Raw genomic sequence first — 22,915 nt, 5'->3', positions numbered from 1 at the left:
AAATTGTTTCAACCATTGTGGAATGCAGTATGGAGGTTCACCAAAATGCTCAAAACAGACTTACCATTTGACCCAGTAATTCCACTCCTGGGAATTTACCCTAAGGACGCAGCAATCAAGTTTGAGAAAGACAGATGCACACCTGTGTTTATCGCAGCACTATTTACAATAGCCAAGAATTGGAAGCAACCTAAATGTCCATCGATAGATGAATGGATAAAGACGAAGTGGTACATATACACAATGGAATACCACTCAGCCCTAAGAAGAGGGTAAATCCTACTATTTGCAGCAACACGGATGGAACTGGAGGGTATTAAGCACAGTGAAATAAGCAAAGTGGAGAAAGAGAAATACCAAATGAGTTCACTCATCTGTGGAGTATAAGAACAAATGAAAAACTGAAGGCACGAAGCAGCAGTGGAATCACAGAACCCAAGAATGGACTAACCGGGACCAAAGGGAAAAGGACTGGGTAGGATGGTTGGGTAGGGAGGTCTAAGGGGGGGGAAAGAAGGGGGGTATGAATATCAACATGCATGCAGGGGTGGGAGAAAGTGGAGGGCTGTACAACACAGAGAAGACAAGTAGTGATTCTACAACATTTAGCTATGCTGATTGACAGTGACTGTTAAGGGGTTTATAGTTGGGATCTTGTATAGGGGAGAGCCTAGTAAACATAATATTCTTCATATAAGTGTGGATTAAAGATAACAAATAAAAAAGAAAGAAAAGGGGGATTATTCCATGATAGGATAAAACTAACTGGAAATCAATGATTAATGCATGGTTTAAATATCCTTATCTTTGATCACTTAAATGGTGTCAAATGATCGGTTATGGAGGCACACTTTTCTGATAATATTCTTTTCTCTTAAAAAAAAAAAGCAGATCCTGTGTGGTGACCTCCAATGAGTTCTACACAATATTATACATGGAACATCAAAGTGTGGGCAAAGGGTCTGTTTGTATTTATACAGAGGATCAAAGCCTAAATTGGCTACCCAGAAAATGAACTAAGATACGATATGAAGAAGAACTACCAACATCAGCACTCTCTGGAAGAGTCATACCAGAAGATGATCATCAAAAAACCTCAACAAAGATCCAGGTGATGCTGCAGTTGTAGCTGCATTCATACTACCGGTTCCTGGACTTGCCATTGGAATGAAGAAGGAGATATCTAAGCTGGCCTGTGCATACAGTAAAACAACAAGTTTGACTCGATATATACTGTCGGAACTCAACCAAGAATTAGGAGAAGTGCAACTCGCAGCGCTCCAAAATCTTGCGACTATAGACTATCTACTGTTAAAAGAACATATGGGATGTGAACAATTCCCAGGAATGGGCTGTTTTAATTTTTCTGATTTCTCTCAGACTGTTCAAGTACAGTTGGTCAATATCCATCATATAGACAAATCTTTGCAAATGCCTAGGATGCCTGACTGGTTTCCTTGGCCTCACTAGAGACGGCGGTAATTTTAGATCTGCTTTGGTTATGTAACTGTATTCCTGTTATGTTAATGCATGTGTGCAATTTAATTAGTAGTTTAAAACCTATACATGCTTAAACTACTCTAGAAGAAGATATGTCAAAGGAATAATCAATCTCCCCATGTTTTGTTCCATCTGCTTCCTCTATAGCTTTTCTTCTTCCTTCCTAATTACAACCCTTAAATAGAATTCGTGCCTCATATTGAATTTACCAAGTATCATAATTCCTCCAAGTGCTAAAGATACCTCAAGACAAATGCTGGGCATAGAAGCCACAGGGCATAAATCTGCAAAGAAGTAAAAAGCTAACCTTTTCAAACAATATGGCTTCTCTCTCACTTACCAACTTCACATCTCCCTCTACGGCCCTGGAAGATGACTGGTTAGCCAGAGATGGGTAAGATTCCTCAAGGGAGGAACAACCTAAGACAGGCACAGTCACAGGGGTGCCATCAGGTGAGAAATTGGGAATCAACAGAGGTGAGGCTTAGAACCTCTCCTCCCCTGTTTTGAGAGAAATCTTCTGCATCCGTGGATGTTTCATTGCCCTTGTCTAACTTGGATTAACACATAGTCTACAGGCACACACCTGATCATCTACATTTGCTCTCTTAGAACACTAAACTGAGTTTTCTTCCTTTATCTTACATCTACCTACCACTTCAGCATTTTATTTAAAAAAATAATAATAAAGGGAGAAATGTTAGATCCACATACATGTCAAGTATAAAAATGAAAAGAATATTCATATTTGACCTGATTGTTTATGGTTCATAATGCATGATCAAAACCAAAAGTTTCTGTGATGACTGCCCTTGCACTGTTCACCATGTAAGAACTTATTCACTATGTAAGAATTTGTTCATCATGTAAGAACTTGTTCATTATACTGTAGATGATTGGAGACTGTTGAGAATTAGGCTTGGGGATATTTAATGATTGTGCATTGAGTCCCCTATACAGAATTTTATTGTTGTTAACAACCATTTGATCAATAAATATAAGATATGCCCACTCAAAAAAAAGAAAAAAAATCTAAGCGAGTCAATTCTTGCTTTTCCATGTTAGATATCCAATTCTTGTACTGTCTAGTTCAAACTTTTCCCATTTTCTCCCCCTCAAATTATTGATCTTGTTACATTTCCTAATATTTTCAAATTCAGTTATATTACTCAGAAAAATGGTAATTAGTGAGTAATTTCTAGTTTCTAATTTAATTTTTATGTTTATATTCATAATTAAATCTACATTAATGCCTTGGTATAATACTGAGTCATTATGTGTTTTTTAATGTACATAGTGATAAATTTATATTAATCCATTTACCAGATGCAATTAAAACATTTCTTCCTTTAACAGGGACAATTTTGTCCCATAGTTACTGTTAAGGTACATATTATTAGAACATTTAACTGAAATAATATATGGCACTAAACCAGTCTTTTTACCTATTCTGAATGGTTTATGTACTGGAAACTTGCAACTTTGGCATTAAGCTAAAACATTCTTAAATACATTAATTACAGGATAACTATTTCAAGAAGATACAAGTCAATATGAAAAGTGACATAAGTTTCCGTAATAGGTGGTATCAATTTCCTAATGTACTTTTCAATACTTAGTGTTTGCAAATGTGGCATGGGAATCCATTCTAAATTACTTATTTTAATTGGTCTCCCTAATCTCCTGCATGAGCAATTTCTTTTGTGCTAGAAACTTTCTGAAGGCTTTCTTCACACCCTTGTTTCTCAGAGTGTATATGAGAGGATTTACCAATAGGGTGACCACACAGTAGAACACGGAGACCACTTTACCAACGGTGAAGTTGTACTTGGCCGGAGGGTTGACACAGGCAAAGATGATGGTGCCATAATAGATGGTGACCACAGTGAGGTGGGAGGCACAGGTGGAGAAAGCTTTTCTCCAATCTGCCTGGGAAGGCAGTCTGATTGCTGTGACCACAATATGTCCATAAGAGGACATGGTGAGAAGAAAAGAAATGAGAATCACAACAGAGCTACATGTGTAGCTCAAGGCCTCCACCAAGAATGTATATGAGCAAGAGAGTTTATAGATGGGGTCTGAGTCACAAAATAAATGGTTGATCTTCTGGGGGCCACAGAAGATCAGATGAGAGATAAGTATGGTAGATGGAAGAGAGGCAATGAATCCTCCAATCCAAGATCCAGCAGAGAACTGCAGGCACACTGGAATTCTCACGAGTAGTGAGTATCTTAGAGGGTTGCAGATACTGGTCATAGGCCATCACTGCCAGGAGGAAGCACTCGGTAGCTCCCATGGAGAAAAATAAGTAGTACTGAACTATACAGCCAGACACAGAGATGGTGACACCCCGTAACAGGCAGGTGGCCAGCAGTTTGGGTACTGTGACTGTGGTGTACCAGATCTCCAGGAAGGACAGATTCCCTAAGAAAATCTACATGGGCATCTGGAGTGTGGACTCCATCACAACAGTGAATATGATGAGGTTGTTTGCCATGAGGGACAGCAGATACACAGTGAGAAACATCACAAACAATGCGAGTCTCAGGTGGAGAATACCAGGAAACCCAAGAAAAATGAAATCAGTCACTATGGTCTGGTTTGTCATCTCCATAGCTCATCCTCTCTGATCTGGAATCAACAAAGCCTGGATGATAGATGAGCAAGAATGGGATATATTTGTAATCATTTTTTAATGATGATAATAGACTTCTAGTATTTGTAAAAATTAAATTTTACACATGGATTAGCTCACTCAATTTTGAAAGAAATATCCATGGTAAATATTCAAAGAATCTAAACTTCAAATGAAGAAACTGGGGGAGTGATTTTCCTACATTTACATCACTTTAAATGGTGGGGCAGGTTTTGAACTCAGCAGGTTGATTCTAATGGTGAATCCACAACAATAAATAGAATATGTTTCTGTTATTGTCTCATCACTGAGGAATTTACATTCTGGAGACTAGAGGATGGTGATGAAATATGCAGACACCTCATTTCCAAAGCCAGAATATCATGGGAGTGGTTGTTATGCCTCACAGAATGGAGATTCTAGGCCATACTATTTGCTAATCAACACAGAATGTTTTTTACAATTATATCTTCAAGATCCCTAATTTATTCCATCAATTATGGTTTTTTGGAAGATTGGGACATGAGCAAACACTATCTGAGAGAAAACAGTAGCACAAAGTAGGATTTAAAATCTATATGGAAAATATTTATTTATAAATATTAACATTTGTAATCTTTGGTTTGTTTGTTTTTAGAATCATTCAATTCATCTCTTCCTACATTTAGGCGAAATAGTCAAACAAATAAATTTTCACAGACAGGTAGTTTCTATATCTTGGTTAGTGTGAAAGAACAGAGCATGAGATCTACCCACTTTCTAAATATTTAAGTGTACTTTATAATATTGCAAACCGTTGTTCTGTTGTGTTACCACAATAAAAAATAATTAGAAATCTTGTCTTTAAAGAGAAAAGGATTCTTATGGGTACAGTCAGGTATACATGTGCTTTAGTGCCAAGTATCAAGATGATAAATGTGAAGTTAGCAGAAAAATATTCTTAGGGCTCATAATAAAATCTTACTTTTATATGTAAAATATAATTTTAATATTTAAAAAAATTATCTGACAGAAAGATACTGACTTGATATCTCCTATATCACAATAAAAATATGTTGAGTGAAATGTAGAGACAATTGTGTTCATATATGTGTATTTCTGTGAGCAAAACTTCATGGGAATTTTGAAACATAAAACTCTATTTAAAAATATGTATATGTGTTATGTCACAGTATTAATGGTCCAATGTAGTGTACTGCTGATACAGAAGAGAATTTTTCAAGATATATATGTCATAAAATTATTAGATGTGGATAAAGTAACATCAGTATGATCAGGAGACATTTTATTTGCCCCACTACATCAACCTTCAGATTTTAATTTCCTAAAAATGCTACTTTTGGTGTTTACTCTAACATAATATAACATTTACTTTTTTTCAGTGTTTATAACAATTCAAAGTATTTTAAAAAATATTATGAGTAGTGAACACACAGAATTTATCAATTTAAGAAAACTATTTTGAAGAAAGAATTGGGATCAATATTTAAAAATGTATTTCCTGATTCCATTAGACAAATATTACAATTCATATAGTCACTTTACTATAAATGTTTCAAGGTTTCTACATGGCTTTTATGAAAAGGGTATTGCATGGCTCTCTTTCTACTAGCACTATCAAAGGAAATTCTGTAATTTGAGAAAAATAGCAGTAGAGTTTTTGCAACAATCAGGTGAACATCATGCCAAAGAGAACATTTATTTTCTTTTTCTTGAAGATATTATGGCTAATTCTGCCTTTAGCAAAAATAGGGTTATACCCTCTTTAAATATATATTAACTTTGAAGGGAACTGGACATGCCAAAGGTATATTACATGTGATTACAGAAGGATTCAAATTATAAAAGTACTATTACGCAGATCCATTATTTTCTACCCAAGTAAAAACATGTATTATATCCCCCCCAGATATACTCACAGCCTGTAGTCACTTTGGTTATTTTTCAGGAATGGAATGTTATTAAATTCTCTTTAAGGTTTCCTTTCAGAAGGTTACAGTATTAAAGGACACTACATTCAATTGGACCATAAGGAGAAGAAACAAAAACATCTCTTCACTGCTATGTCATTGACTCTCCCCGACCATCTATGTTATAGATAAACACGAATTCCCTTTTTTTTTCAGAGCTTTTTTTTCCTTGTGAGCAGGATGTAAAGAAAGTCGCAGTCCGTGATCCCCTTGTGGGAATTAGTATTATATGTTCAGCCAGGGGCCTTGGAGACTTGCCTTTCAACGTGGGACATCCACAAAGTTTCCCTGAAGATTTTCCTTGGACGAGAGTCATAATTGTCTCACATTAGCAATAATGAAAGAACAAAGGAAGTGTGGGAAGTAACAGAAATGTTTCCACAGGAACTGAAGGAATAGTCTCCTAACGGGCTTTATAATGCCACCGCCCATGGCATTCACCTGTCATCCATGTATACAGATTGCACCCTTCAATATTTCAGCCAGAACAAGCATAACAAGAAGATCACACTGCCTAGCATACAAAGTACACACTGGATCAGTACTTAAAAGACTTCCTTTACAGTAATAGCACAACCAAACATGCAGAACAAAACAATGCTGGTGTGACATTCTCTTCATATAAAAAAACCTCAACTCTCAATATTTACCAAGCATATGTGGAAACAACACTGCACAATTGGATATATACTAAAGTTAAGTCATTTCACACACACACACACACACATTGTTATAGCAGCATAGAAAATATGTATAGACGGTATGAAAGACTGACAATCTACAAGAACAAAAGAAGGGAAAAATGACAATGTATGTGTCTGAATAAGATAAATCTAGATTATTTCTACATATGAATGGCAAAAAGAGAAGTAAGAATATAAGTGTGAGATTGTTGATATTAAGTTCATGTTGCCAAGGAAAATGCTTTCTTAAAATTGTTTCTGAAAATTACATGGTTTCTGAAAATTACATGGTTTCTGAAAATTAGCCCATATGTAAATATTTTAAAAATAAATCCTTATAAATAAAAGTCAAGCCAATCAAACATTCAAGCATTAAAGAAACAAACTATGAATCAATTGTTATTACTGAGAAAGTAAGATGTACCAGGAGGTATGTATTTGAAACTACATACAGGTAGCTTGTTGAAAGTAACATGAGATATTGGTGGCATGATTTAATATGAGAATGAACAATGCTAATTATTTAGGGTTGTCAAATGCCCTACCAAAGATATTAATAGCGGTCCCACTAAGAATCACTATCTAAAGACAATAGAAGACAATTTTTAAAATGAACTTTTTGAGCTATAACTGACATACTATAAGATACAGCCGATATAAGAATAGAGTTTAAGTTTTGATAAATGTATACAACTGTAACCACAACTGCAATAAAAAAAATAGAGCATGCAGAAAGTGTCCTCTTGACCCATGCATTCAATTATTTTCTCCACTTAGACACAAGAAATTGCTGCTTTCTGTTTAGTCACTGTAACTCTGCGGGTGGGGGAATATGTTCCCAGCCAAGGTCAAATTTCCTTTGAAGGTAAAATCAGTCCAAGGGAAAAATAAAGTGGGATAAATCTGTTTATTGCTTACAAGGAGATGTCCACTTCAGCTCACCAGTGTCTCTCCCAACTGGGCTACAAATGACCCAACCAACCTCTCCAGTAAAGATATGGCCTCACTCTTGTGATCATCTATTGATATGGAGATGGACTACTCTCTACAGCCTGGAAACACCTATTGATATGGAGATGCACTAAGGCCAGCCCAGAGTGTCTGGAAATATTGAAATTTTACCCACAGCCCACCCCTCCAGAAATCTCACGTCACAATATACTCAATCCCCATCTTCCACAATGGCCCCTGTGTGAGAAAACTGGAGCACTGTAACCAGACTCTTACCATGCAATAACAACAGCAATAAAATCATGAAAATCCTCAAGCTGGAGGATTCTGCTAGGCTCACCCATACCACAGGCACCAGTAGCTAAAGGAGTTCAGAGCAATCATCATGCAGCAGCTGCAGCCAATGGGCACATCCAGGTCACAGGGAATGCAGAAGAAAATAACCTTAAGGGCAATAAGATACATGTTTTAATGACACCAGCATAGGCAAATCTTGTCCATCTGATAGGACGTATGCAAGAGAGTGGTCCTGTGATAGGACACCAGCAGGAATGGGATCTCATCCTGGTCTGGTACACCAGACTTTCACCCCCTCCCTGTGGGAGTTACAGATGGGTCATTATATAGGGCTACAGGAGGTACATGCCCTGATCATAAAGATAAAACAAAACTTCCTGGTAAGAAGCTCATACTCCCCAGACACTTTGGGTATACTACCATGATCTTTGGGGTCCACCCTACTATTACTCCTGGTACATTCACAAGGCAAGTTTCCAGAGCTTTTCCCCAAGGGGCCAGAAGGGCCAGCCATCACTGGTCTGTGTGTTGGAATGTGCAGGGCCATGTCCACTCAACAGAGTCTCCAGGGTTTAAAGCAGTTGGGGCAGGCAGCAGGATGTTGCTCTGCTGGTCATATCCTGGCTTCAATAATTCCTCTTTGGTTTGCACATACATGTGTAGGAGAGGCATCACTGTGTGTTAGCATATCCACAGGGTTCAAAGCTCTTTTCTAGGACTTCTCATTCTAATGTCATACCATCATCCAGAAGTGAACTGACCAGCCCTGTAGACTATTAGTGTCCGACTTCAGGCCAGATTTCAACAAAAAATTTTACCTCTCTGTCATTCCTGCCCCAGTAGGGTTATATGGTACATGAAACTTCCATTTTATTCCTAATTACTATACCCATTCTTGTAATGCATGTCGAGGAAAGTGGATACCTTAATTGCTCTCAATCCCCTGTGGCCGGCCATAGGCCGCAAAGAGATGCTTTGGGTCCCTCTTGCTGGTTTGCTGATCTGCACAAAATGCAGGAAAAGCAACCAAGAGTCCAGTAGCTGTGTCCACACAAGTCATGGCGTACCGATATCCTTCTCATATGTGCAGAGGCCCAGTATAGTCTATTTGTCACCTGAAAAGGGGTATTGGCCCCCTTGCTATTGTCCCATGTTGCTGCAGGACTCAGCGTATGTCCCTCTTAGAGCACACAAGGCACTCCTTCCAGGCTCTGCTGACTTCTTTAAAGGTCACTGTTAAGGCCTACTGACAGGCCACAGACTACCTTGTCTTTTGCCCCATGTGCAACAAACACTGATGTAACCATTGGGCTCCATCAGAGGAAGGCTTTCCTTCTAGCCTGTGCTCCTGGACCAATGTGATTGCTTCATCATTCTCTGGGATGCCAAAGGCAAATGGCCAGTCACATGATATATGGTAATTGTCTTAGTCTGAGCAGAGACACGTAGGGTTTTGCCACAGCCCTTGTCCCCAAAGGGGCCAGTGACCAACCATCCAATAGCATGGTACCATGTCAGTAGCCATAGGGTCCAGCCCTGATAGATGGCCCAGCTGTCAGTGCAGAAAACTATAGGGGAGGTCTCCTGGGTGACAATGAGCCATACTGCCTGCAACTCAGCCCACTGACTGCTCTTCCCCTCTCTATCCTCCATCCATATTGTCTCAGTCTTAGGATGGAAAGTCACAGCTCTCCACTTTGGGGGCTGCCCACAACTGGAGCTGTCTGTATACTAAGCATCTTCAGATATAGGGGCTTTTCCCTCCTGATAAGCACTCTTGGCTACCAATGGCTCAAAAGCAAGTTCTTCCTGCTTTTCCACTGGTAAACATCACTGGCCCCAATAAGAACTGGAGTTCTCCACTTAAGAGGCTATTGGAAAGAGTGTTAATATACTGTGAATATATGCCCTATTTGGCTAGTGTAGGCATCTGTGCCACACCACTCCATGGACTTTGGGTCTAGTCTTGCACCCACACTGCAGTGGGATAGGTGGTTTTTACCTAGGTCAGAGCTGTTCTGGTGATGGGCTCCATGGTCAGAAAGGTATGGTATCCAGCATCCGGTTGCTTCACTGTCAAAGTATACTGGACCTCTGTTCCTTTCCATAGTTGTGTCCAGAATGCAATAGGTTGGAAGATTAGTTCAAGCTGCTGCCAAAGGTCCCATCCATAACCATCCTTATTTACATGAACATCTAGCTCATAGGGCTTTGATGAGTCCATTACATTCAAGGCATGTATGGCAATACCCAATCATCATCCTGTGGTGGTGAGGGCCCAGGAAGAGTCTTTGTACTGTCCCCAGGAAGTCCTGCAGGAGACACAGGCTGAGCATGTGACTTTGCCTCTCTCTTCCATGTCCTGGACCTCAGTAAGTGGAACTATTCCTCTGGCTTAGTTGTTCCCACAGTTATGACATCATCTTATTGGGTTGCCCATCAACTTTTCTTTCACTACCTCAGCCTTTATCAAATTAACCCACATCTGAGTCCTCGAGACATTCACAGGGCCCTTTGCTCCTCTCCTTTCAGTTGTAGCCTGTACTTCCTTCCATTTTCTTATTATTTCAACCTCCCCCAGATCTGCTAAAGTATGAGTAGCCTCATTTATGGGTTGCTTTATGAGGAGGGCAAGAATAGTTACTACAGACCGAAGGAGAGACGGGGTTGCTATATGGAGCACCGTATTTCTCATTCCTACAGTGAACAACTCTTCATTGGGGCGCCGAGTGTCCATATTATAGATGATATTTTTCTTGCCCATCTCCCATAACACCTGCTGTAGCTGTGCATACATTTTCCCGCTAGTGGGTGAGTATGGTAAATCACCCTGATTAGGTCAAAGTGCCCTGATGGTTACTGCCAGTCAATCCAGAAGTGCCTGATTCCCTGAGGTGTGTTGGGCACTTTACAACTGTTGCCAGAAGTAAGGATGAGTTGTCAGGGAAGCCAGTCTACTCATCTCAGTACCTGACATAACCATGTTTTCCACCTGCATATACCAGAGATGTAAAAGCCATGTAGGCAGAGATTCCAATGGCTTCCCCTGTACCAGATGCTTATGTCCACCAGCTCATCCTGGGTACAGGGATGGAGTAGAGTGCTCCACAAATTGGGGAGGAGTGAGCTCCTCCCCCTGAAGAGTCCACAGTTGCTGTGTTTTTATTTTTTAATTAAAAACTCGCAGAACTTTAATATGGGAGAGAGGTTGGTGCCTTGGAGAGTGACCTTGGCAACAGAGCACCCCCTCACCCCATTCCCTCTTCCCCTCCTCATGACTCCGCTGCCATAACCAGGGGTGAAGGTACCACTCTTCCCTCTAAATGTTTAGACAGTTTCCAATTTAGAGTTATTAAGGATAAAATTACAATGAACATTACACATACAAATCCTTGTATGAAGATATGCTTGCTTATGCTTGAATAAGTAACTAAGAAGATAATTTGTATGTATAGTGTTAAGTACTAAACTTACTAAGAAATTATTACCAAAATAGCCAGATTTGTTGGAACACTTTACATTCCAGTGAGGAGTGACGAGTGCCCCACTGTCCATATCCATGCCAACACTTAATACTCTTCTCTTTCATTTAAGTTATTCTGGTGTTTATGCAGTGTACTTCATGTCTCAGTTTGTACTTTTCTTACAACTAATGACAGTGAGCATGTTTTCATGTGTTCACTGGCCAATCTTATGATACTTTTTGTCAAGTGTTCAAATGTTGGCATTTTAAATTGGATAGTTTATTCTCATATATTTATTTTTTATTATATATGTGTGTGTATTTTTATCTCAATTTTTTACTTGATTTTCCATAGACTTAGTAATGATTTCTAAATAGTAAGAGTTTAAATTTCATTGGGATTTATCTCTATTATCATTTGTATCTTTCATATTTCATGGTTTATGATTTTTGGCATGTGTCTTATAAGATTTCTATTTTCCTAATTTTTTGAAGACAGTTTTCTCTATTTTCTTCTAAAAAATGTAGTTTTACATCTTATATTTAGGTCAATCATCTTTTTCTAGTTAATTTGTGTATGGACTGAAATAACATATGAGATTCTATGTTTTTCCTATACTGGTTTTCTACACCATTTTATAATCCTTTCCTTATTAAATTTTTATAGCCCATTAGAAAAAAAGTTCAGAGTAAGTCTATGTAACTATTTCTAAAGTCTTATCTTATTCATTTTTTTATATTTATGCTAATAACAGTCCTGATTAACGTACCTGTATAGTCATTCTGAAAATCAGGTGGTAAAATTGGACAATATGGTTTGCTATTTCCAAAATTGTTGATTTCTAAACCTTTGGACTCCATGTACATTTCAGAAAGAGTTAATCAACTTACACACACACACACACACACATAACCTTCTGAAAATTTATATGTGGAATCTAAAAACAAAAGAAAATTTATAAAAGAGCAGTAGACTCACAGACACAGGTATAACTGGTGGTTACCATGAGGAGGTGTTGAAGAGGGCAATTGACATATGTGAAGGGGATAAAGAGGCAGAATATCTCAATCATAATATGAAATAGTTACAAGGATGAAAGTACAGCCTAGAGAATGTAGTCAATATCTCTTTAATATGTTTCTATTCTGACAGATAGTAACTGTACTACTTGTGGTACACATTTAGTAATGTATATAACTTTTGAAACACTATGTTGCATGTTCAAATAAATATAATATATACACTATAATTAAAATATATAAAAAGAAAAACGATGTTTCATCAGTTATACATCCATAGTGAAAATGTATCTTTAAACATCACTAACACCATTGATAATATCAGCTATGTTGTAATTCTAAATTTGAAAAAAAATTACTAAATATTTTAGAAGAAAACACATGTGAGCATAGGTGTATGTAACACTTATCTGTTTGATGCAACATTCATATTTGACCTTTTTGCTACCAGCTTAAAACTTTTTGGTGGGTTTCCATTTTTTGTTATTATATAGAATACTATGAGGAATATAGATAGACAGTACTTATCCACTATCTATCCTGGATTATCTATTTCATACTCATCAATCTTGACCCCTTTGCAATCTCATCACTGGGATATGAGACCCTTAGTGTTAGTACAACTATGATGGACAGTTTATTTCTCAAGATTACAGATATTTTGCAGTGGGGGAGTGAGGGTTGCAGAGTGGGCATGACACCATGAAGATCAAGTTTTAGGCATGTGTTGTCAGGATTCAGCCAAGACTATTAAACACAATTTATTTCTGTTGCATACATATGTGCACGGATGTGATATGAGGACGTTTGGTACAACCCAACCAGCATATTTTGGAGTAAGAAGTGCCTTATCCTCACATGTATTAAAGCCATAGATCAAGGGAGAAAACTTACATGACCAAATTTTTAGACAGCAAAAAGTTATATGACATATTTAACACCTATTGCTGACCACTGTCCTTCTTTACCCCAAGTAAACACACATGCACAACACAGACGCACCCACAAACCAAAGGACAATGGAAATTAGATTAATATATAGAGAGAGAGTGGCATAAAATAGAAAATAATATATATATACAAAATCACTAGAATATAAAATTTATATATGTAAAATAAAGTAACTACATACATTATTTTATGTATGTATATAAAAACACATTCCAGCATCTTAAAAACGTAATAAAACTGAAAATAAACAAGTTGAAAATAAAAACATGTTAAAATTGAAAATAAATAAAACAGGATGCCCACTAAGCCTGCTTTTTTAATATGCATTAGAGTTTATTACCAATGCAATTCACATAAAATATACTGAAAAAATAATGAAAATTGGAAATTAATTGATGAATATATTTCTATTAACATTGATTTGACTTTATACTTAGAATACCCAAAAGAATCTACCTAAATACAATAAGAACTAATATCAAATGTGTAATTATTCCCTTTTGAATAATGTTATTACACAATATTCAATCATATCCAATAGAATAAATTTTAGAATAACCATATTTGACATTTTAGGATTAGTCAGGTTTGTAGAAATCCTAAAATTAGAAATTTTTTTCTAAAGCATCTACAATATTTATGATAATCAGGTTTATGTACTTTAAAAATTGTATGCCAGCAGTTGTGTTAAGATATAATTCATAAATTTTTATAAACAAATAAAATAATTTACTGAAGAAACCATAAGTAAGCCTTACAGTCACAAAAAGCAGATGGAAATGGGAACATTTAATAAAATTATTGACACATTTATATGTTCACCTGGAAAGTCCCCACACCTTGAAATATATCATATAAATAATTTCTTTTGGATGGTTTTCCTAAGAACTCCTGTCAGATTATGATTCCTTAGACTGTAGATAAAAGGGTTTAACAAGGGAGTGATCATAATGTACATTACAGCTGCTGCTCTGTCTGTTTCGCCTGTGTGGAAGGTGGAGGGACATAAATAAACACCAATTATTTCACCAAAAAACAAGAGGACCACACAGATGTGAGAAGAACACATGAGGAATGCTTTAAACTTCCCTGTGGTTGATGGTATTCTGACTATAGCACAACCAATGAGTATGTAAGAAACTAAAATACAGGTAAAGCTCTACTTTACCACCACTACAAGTCCCCCCTCAATAAAAATAAATAACTCATTGATGTGGGTATCTGAACAGGATAACTTTAGCAATGGTTGTATATCACAGAAGAACTGAGGAATTTATTATCCTTACAGAAGGGTAATTGCACCAGTAAGATGGTGTGTATCTGTGCACTCAAGACGGCAAAGATCCAGGAGCTGGCCAGCAGATAGGCACAAAATTTGGGAGTCATGATGGATAAATAGGACAAAAGGAGGCAGACGGCCACAAAACGGTCATAGGACATGATAGGGAGAAGCAATGTTTCCAACCTTGAAAAGCAGATAAACAGGTACATTTGCATCGTGCAGCTATTGAAAGCATGAAGCTCAGAAACCAGATTTATTCAGGCCATCAATCCATGTTGGATTTTTTTTCTGTGAAAATATAGTAAATATCATTTATTTGGGGTATGGTGTAATCACATTGGTTCAATTGATTCATTGCCATCAAATTAGTTCAAGAATAATTAAATTCTATATTAAAACAAAAACATTTTATCACCCCCAAACTAAACTATGTCATACATTCTCTAATTCATTTTCATTCAATTCCCCTGGAAATCATATTATCTGTTTACCAATGAATAAACTGAGATTCATAAGATGTTAAGTCTTTCCCATGATTTATCATATACATATAAGTAAGTGAAACTATTATTTCAACACAGATTTTCTAACTGTTCTTTAGCAATTCATATGAGGTGTAATTTCACCATGAAAAGGCAAAATGTAAAATTATTGAAACACTCTTGTATTTTACTATTAAGAGTAGTAGTTATAATCTATATTTCACTTTCTTTTGGCTTTACAACCTCCCTAAGATTCATTCCAGCTTATTTTGGGTGTGTGTCCCAGAGCCCTTTATCTTTATCAGAACAATTAAGCTGTAGCAATTCAATTGCTCCTTAATTTATGTATTTTTAAATTAACCTGCAAAGCACTTAAATAATAGCGTCTATGTCATGTTTACTCTTGTATCACATCTTCTAATAGTTCAGACTTAGATAATGGAATAACTACATGAATGAAAAATTATCAAAACAATATAATACATTTCAGGAAACTTTGGCTAATACAGCATCTGGCAAGATAGGGAATGGTTCACCTATTTTCATAACAAAGAGCCTATGTGTTCCCACTTGCAAAAAATAAGAAATAAATGATTTTTAAGAATTAATTGAAGTAATTCACAATTTTCCTTTGTCTCTATTTGTGAGATTACACTCATATCAGAGAATTTTTGAACAGCAAAATAAATGATTTGAATTACATGAATCAAAATTTTGTAATTCTAATTGAATGAATCTGGACAGAAAAGGATTCAAAGCTTATTAGCTCTGTAGCTCTGATATGAAAATTTGTTATTAAAAGTTTTCTGGTTTATAGAATAATGAAAACAATTGCTTTACTTTAAAGAAAACCTTTATCTGTTTGAAGTTATAACAGAAGAAATATAATGAATATACAACTAGTGTAATGTGTTTGGAGAATAAAAACTGAATTGAATGAAATGGAAATGACATTTCCAGTAGCAGACTATGACAATGAATGCATAGAGGGAGTATTAAGATTGACATCCTTCCTTTGTGTTATTTATGTCATCTGTGCCTATCTTGTTGAAAGTTTAAACACATCTTGAAATTCAATGTGAGTTTTCATTTTAGAGTCAGGCTAATGCTCTTGAAGTGGATAGGAGCTAAGTTTTCAATTAAAATTATTTCCAAGAAACAGTGAGATGTATGGTTTTTTTAAGCATCATGTTATCAAAAAATCTCTTATGGAAAACAAATGTAACCAGAAACTCAGTTTTTCTCATATCGCCCTGGGCATATCCCTTTATCTTAGATTGCTGGTCCACAGGGCTCCTCCAAGTATCACCATTTTTACAGATCTATTGAAACATACCTGGCTTCTAAAAGAGGAAAAGCCAAGAATTCAGAATAGGTGACAAAATTAAGAAGCTAGAGCCTAACTCTCATAATTAGAGATAAATAAAACTCTCAAGTGTAGAATACTTGAAGAATATTAATTGAAAATTGTGCTCAAGGCATCCATGGAAATTATCATAATTTCTGACTATGTGTGGCCCAAAACAATCATGTTCTCTTTAGTAACAAATGCTTGGATGGAGTTGCTCTTCCTCAAATACCACATTCCACCCCTGGTGTAGATAAAATATTTATTGTGGCAGATCATGTGTATAACATAAACATCTAGAAAAGTCACACTAGAACCAAATCTTGTATGTGTTGGCTGCATAGTTGTGTTTAGTGATATCAACATATTATTTGATGGTTGAATTTACCACATTGACTGAATTTTTATTTTTTGGAAAATTTATAGTCCCATCAACATGAAATCAAAGACCAGCTTATCTCATGCTAGAAAGAACACAGAAATTCAGAAGTGTGTAATATATATTTCTACAACATATATGAGAGACAATCCCTTAGGCAGTGATATCAAGGAAAAGAAAGAGAAGACAAACATAAAGAAAAGATCAAAAATGTAAAAAGAAGTTACCACTGACACAGAGAAACTAAAACAATTATAAGAAAATTACATGGAAATGATATGCCAATAAATTTGACAAACTAAAAGAAATGTATAAATTCCTAGAAACATACAATCTTTCAAGACTTACCCAGAAATAAACTGAAAACCTGAACAGACCAATTTCTTCTAACAAGATTGAATTGGTAATAAAAATGTTCCCAATAAACAAAATTCCACAACCAGACAGTTTCATGGGTGAATTCTACCAAACTTTAAAAGAGCTAATACTCTTTTGAAAGTATTCCAGAAAAACGGAAGAGGAAGGAATAATTCTAAACTCATTCTAGGAGGTCAAACTACAAAAACAACACAAATATGAAAAAAGAATACTATAAACCATAATTCTACATTCACTGAATTGTCATGGTTTGGACATTATATAGTCTCATCAGCATAAAATCAAGGACTAGCTTATATTATAAGGAAGAGAAATTCAGAAATGTGTAATGACATATACTTTTAAATATTTCTAAAACAGCTTTGGAAATGGAGCTGTTGGAAGAGTTTTCATCCTAAAAGTCATTTAAAAATATGGACTATAACCCATAGCTATAGTTTTCAGATACTAAATAACATCAATACCTCTAAGCCTTATTACTTGGGTGGACATCTGTATACTAAATCTCTCAGAAAAACTTTCTTTGAGAGCAGGGACTACTACATCTATAAAACTAAAAGATGCCCATGTAGCCATTCTATGTATCATAGGCTGCCAGCAAAGGGGCTTTTGTAAAAATCTGGAAATAACTTACCTAAATTAATGTTTTTATTTGGGTATTTTTTCACTGCTGTCATTACTGTTTCTTTTCATGAACAAAGTGGGCTTAATTGATCCACCACTTTCATCTCCATCAACAATGATAAAGCATGTGCATGATGAATTCGTGGTTGGTCATAATGATTTAAGTAAAGGATATGGGGTTGCAAGAGGTAAACAAGGAAGCATGAAGAAAACTAATGTGGCCTTAGGTGGTCTCCAAGGTACAATCTCTTCAGTTTCTCAGGAGAAAGGGATACCAAGCAGATAGTCAACCTCAGGTGTGTACCCCAGAGACATTTTCTCTGGAGATGAATAAAGATTTATTAGGTTATCCCTTCTTTTGGTAATACAGCAATCCAATTATGGCATTTTTTCACCACAGAGATTAGGAAGTTGTTACATTTCCGAGGAGTTTCTGTTAACACTCTATAAAGTAAAATCTCAGGTATGAACTTATGGTAATATCACCTGACAGTCTGAACTCTACTGTATTTATTTGGTTCCCTTACCAATAAACAAATATCCTTCATTTAAACTGTTGTGTTTAAAAAATAAAGTTGTGTTACTTTCTTTTTGTCTATCACATTGTATGACATAACTTATTTATCCAGGAGTCTGTACACCTTTTATAGCACTTATTACTTTTCACATAAAATTGTATAATCTTTATGCTAAAGACCTCTTCAATACAGACTACACATGTTATTTAGATCAGGATTTCCAAGACTGTGGAAAATTAGAAAACTTTTCCTTTACTAAGGTATGCAACTGTGTGAAGTAAAATGATAAATAATGCATCAAAACAGTAAAGATATACTTGAAAAGCACTGTATTGTGTGCTAGATATCTAAAACTTAGATTAAATTGAGTACCACCCTATCTTGTCTATCACCTCACTTAAACAGTGAATATTGGCATCAGCAAGCATAATATCTTCAAATATTTTTATTTTGTTATTATTTCTATTTTCTTCTAAACGTGGCTGTTAGTTGATAACACAGACATAAAAGCCTTAAGGGATTACTTATAATTTGTATCCTTTAAATTTTCCCATGTGTAATTTTAAGGGTGAATTTCTCATTGTTATTTTATAAGCTACCAATTATAAATTACTGTTGTTAACAGATATTAAAGCAGATATAAGAATTGTACAAAACATTAATGTTGACTTACATGACTGTATTAATATATTTAGTATATTTTTCTAGTTTTATTGAGACATAATTGATGTACAACATTGAGTTTAAGGTGCACAATGTGATGATTTAATACCCTTATATATTGCAAAATGATTACCACAATGATGTTAATTCATACATACATCACCTCACAGAATTACCTCATGTACATGTGAGTCTGTGGTAATATATTTAAGATTCACAGTCTCAGCACCTTTCAACTGCATAACACAATATTGGTACCTCTAGTCAGGCTGCTTACAATAAATACCTAGAACTTATTCCTATTAAAATTGGAAGATTGATCCCTTTGATCAAAATCTGCTATATATTCCAAAACCCCAGCTCCTGACAACCACTCTGTTTCTATGAACTTGCCTTACTTAGATTCCTCTTATAAGTGATACTATACAGTATTCATCTTCATCTTGACTATCTAACTCATTTCACTTAGAATAATGTCCTTAAGTTTCATCTATTTTGATGCAAATAGAAGGATCTCCTCTATTGGATTACCTTTACTCAATCATGTTTCAATAGACACAGGTTGTTTTAATGTTTTGTTTTGACTTTTGTGACTAATACTGCAATGAACATAGACATGGAGCTGTGTTTTCAAAACAGTTAGGTCATATGACTCCTTTGTCAAATATTAGTTACTTTAATGTACATGCATGAGTTTTATTTCTGGAATGTTGATTTGGTTAAATTGGTTTATGAGTCTGCTTTCATGCCCGTTGCCATTTTGTTTTAATTACAATATATTTGTAATGTAGTTTGAAATCACAAACTATGAAGCCTCCAATTTTGTTCTTCTCTTTAAGAATTTCTTTGGCTACTAGGGAATTTTTATGCTTCTATATGACCTTCAAAATTGTTTTGTATTTCTGTGAAAAATGCCTTTACAATTTTGATAAAGACTGTATTTAATCTATAAACAGCTCTGGATAATTTTGGCATTATGACAATATTAATTTTTCCAATCCATAGATATGATATATATTTTCACTTATTTGTATTTTATTCAATTTCTTTAATCAATGTTTTACAATTCAGAGCACAGATATTTAATCTCATTTGAATTTTTTGCTGGATATTTTATTGTTTTTGAAGGTATTACATATGGGATTGTTTTATTTATTTTCATATAGTTCATTTTTCTGTTTAGAAACAACTGATTGTGTATGTTGATTGAATATTATAGAAATTTACTTTGTTATTTCTAACAGTTTTTTATGGAGTTCTTGGGATTTTCTATATAAAAGATCATTTTGCAAACAAAGACAATTTAATTCTTCATTTCCAATTTGAATATATTTCACATGTTTTATTTAATTGTCTAATTGCTTTAGTTAAGATTTTCAGCACCTTACTGAAAAGAACTGGAGGGAGTGGGCACACATGCCTTGTTACTGATATTGGAGAAAATTATTTGACCTTTTAATCATTGAATATAATGTTAGTTGTGGGATTCTCATGTATCTCCTTGAACAAGGACACATGAAACTGAGAAATATAGAGAAAAACGGATCTCTAGGAATGAAATAATGGTAAGATAGTTGTATGATAACTCCAAATGAATCAATATTTGTGTAATAGGGATACCAGAAGGACAAGATAGAGACAAAGGGTTAGAAACACTCTCTGAGGAAATAACTGTTGAAAACTTCTGGGAAACTTTTCTTTGGGGAAGAAAATAGACCGGTCACGGAAGGCCAGAGGCCCTCTAACAAAGGAACCCCAGGAGGACACCACCAAGATATACAATAATTGAAATGGTGAAGATTAAGGATAAGGAGAGAGTATTGAAAGCAGCCAGAGAGAGAACAAAGATTACTTATAATGGAAACCCCATGAAACTACCATCAAACTTTTCAGCAGAGACTTTATAGGCCAGAAGGGAGGGGCATGAATAATTTGATGTACTGAAACAGAAGGACCTCCGACCAAGGATCTCAACCCAGCAAGATTTTCATTCAAATTTGAAGCAGAGATTAAATATTTCTCAGGTAAATGAAGGCCTAAGGAATTTATAATCACTAAACTAGAATTACAGAACACATTTAAAAGGACTGCTGTAAAATAGAGGTTGATTCTTCCTTTCTAACAACAATGCCTTTTTTTCCCATTGTGTTATTCAATGGCTAAAACTTCCAGCTCCATATTAAATAAAAGAGGTGATGATGGACATCCCTGTCTTTTTCCAATTCTTAGAAGGAAGGCATTCAGTCTTTCATTATCAAACATGACATTAACCACAGGTTTTTTGGTTGGCTTTTTATCAAGTTGAGGTAATTCCACTCACAACTTGCGGAGAGTTTTTATCATGCATATGGGATAGATTTTGTCAAATGTTTTCTCTGCATTTATTGATGAAATCATACTTTTCTTCTTTAGTCTGTTGATATGGTGGATTACTTTGGTTCATTTCTGAATGTTGAACCAACCTTACATACCTGGAATCAATCCCACTTGGTTCACACACAAAAAAAAAGGACTGCTGTAGACAGAAATGTTCCTTAGACTGAAGAGCTTTCACCAGTGAAAATAATTACACATTAAAGGTAGTAGACCAATTAATTATCAAGCACATACAAAATTAAAACAATACAAAGGTAGTAAAGTTAACTACATAAGATGGCTCAAACTATACCCAAAAAATGCAGATTATGACATCTAATACATAAAGTGCGGAGGAGGAAAAAGAAGACAAAAGCACTTTTATATTTTTTTTGAAATGAAGCAGTCATCCACTTAATATAGGCTGTTATGTACTTTGGAAGCTATCCTTGAACGTTATGATAACCACCAACCTAAAGCCTGTAAAAGACACGCAAAAAAGTAAAAAGGGGACATCCAACCACACAACACTAAAGAAAACCATCAACAAGGGAGGAAGAAAGGAACAGAGAGGAACCACAAAACAAATAGAAAACAGTTGATAAACTGGTGATAATATATACCTACCAATAATTGCATTAAATGTAAGTGGACTGAATGCACCAATCAAAAGACACGAGTGGCAGAATAGATAAAGAAACAAGACCAATATATATGCTGTCTACAGGAGATTCATTTCAGACCCAAAGACATGCACAAATTAAAAGGGAAGGGATAGAAAAAGATGTTTCATGTAAATAAAGGGGGGAAGATGATTCTAGTCCATGCTTTCTCTTCCATGGATGGAAGTTACACCCCGCCATAAATTTCAAATTTATTTGTAGTTCAGGAAGTCCGAAGGTAAACTCCATAGAGTAGTTGTTATAAATATATAATAATATTATTTCTTTGTTTATAGTATATAATTCGTAAAGAATGGAGAATATCAAAGAGGAAGTTATTATAGGTAGAAAGGAACATTAGTTTGATAATCAGTGATATAAAGATGGAGGCACAATAAAATACCTAATTTGTGGCAACACATGCCTTGCTGAATTTCTTTTATAAACAAAACTTTGGCAATAATTTAAACATATATCAAATACATAGCTCCAGTAGAACCATTCAGTAAGAGCATAAGACAGCCAGCTAGGCGAAAGCAGCCAAGTTAATTCATTGAATAAGTTTGTGAAGTGTGGTGTGGAAACACTGTAATAAGGATTTGTGATCAACGGACTTGTAACATCCACAATTTATTCTTGATGACAATATAATAGACAATACCAATGTATGGATGTCCATCTGTATTTCAAAGAAAAAGAGAAATAACCATTACAGATATAATGCATATATAACTTCTCTCTAGGAATCTTACCC

At 35.4% G+C, this 22,915-nt stretch overlaps 1 pseudogene; it reads right to left on the bottom strand.

Moving 5' to 3' along the window:
- Positions 1-3,162: 3,162 nt before the first annotated feature.
- LOC130680251 (olfactory receptor 5A2-like) lies at positions 3,163-4,114 on the bottom strand (annotated as a pseudogene).
- Positions 4,115-22,915: the final 18,801 nt, after the last annotated feature.

Source organism: Manis pentadactyla, chromosome 13, assembly GCF_030020395.1.
Source record: "Manis pentadactyla isolate mManPen7 chromosome 13, mManPen7.hap1, whole genome shotgun sequence".
NCBI lineage: Eukaryota > Metazoa > Chordata > Mammalia > Pholidota > Manidae > Manis > Manis pentadactyla.
Note: the sequence above shows the minus strand (reverse complement) of the source record. Positions and strands in the feature narration are given on the sequence as shown.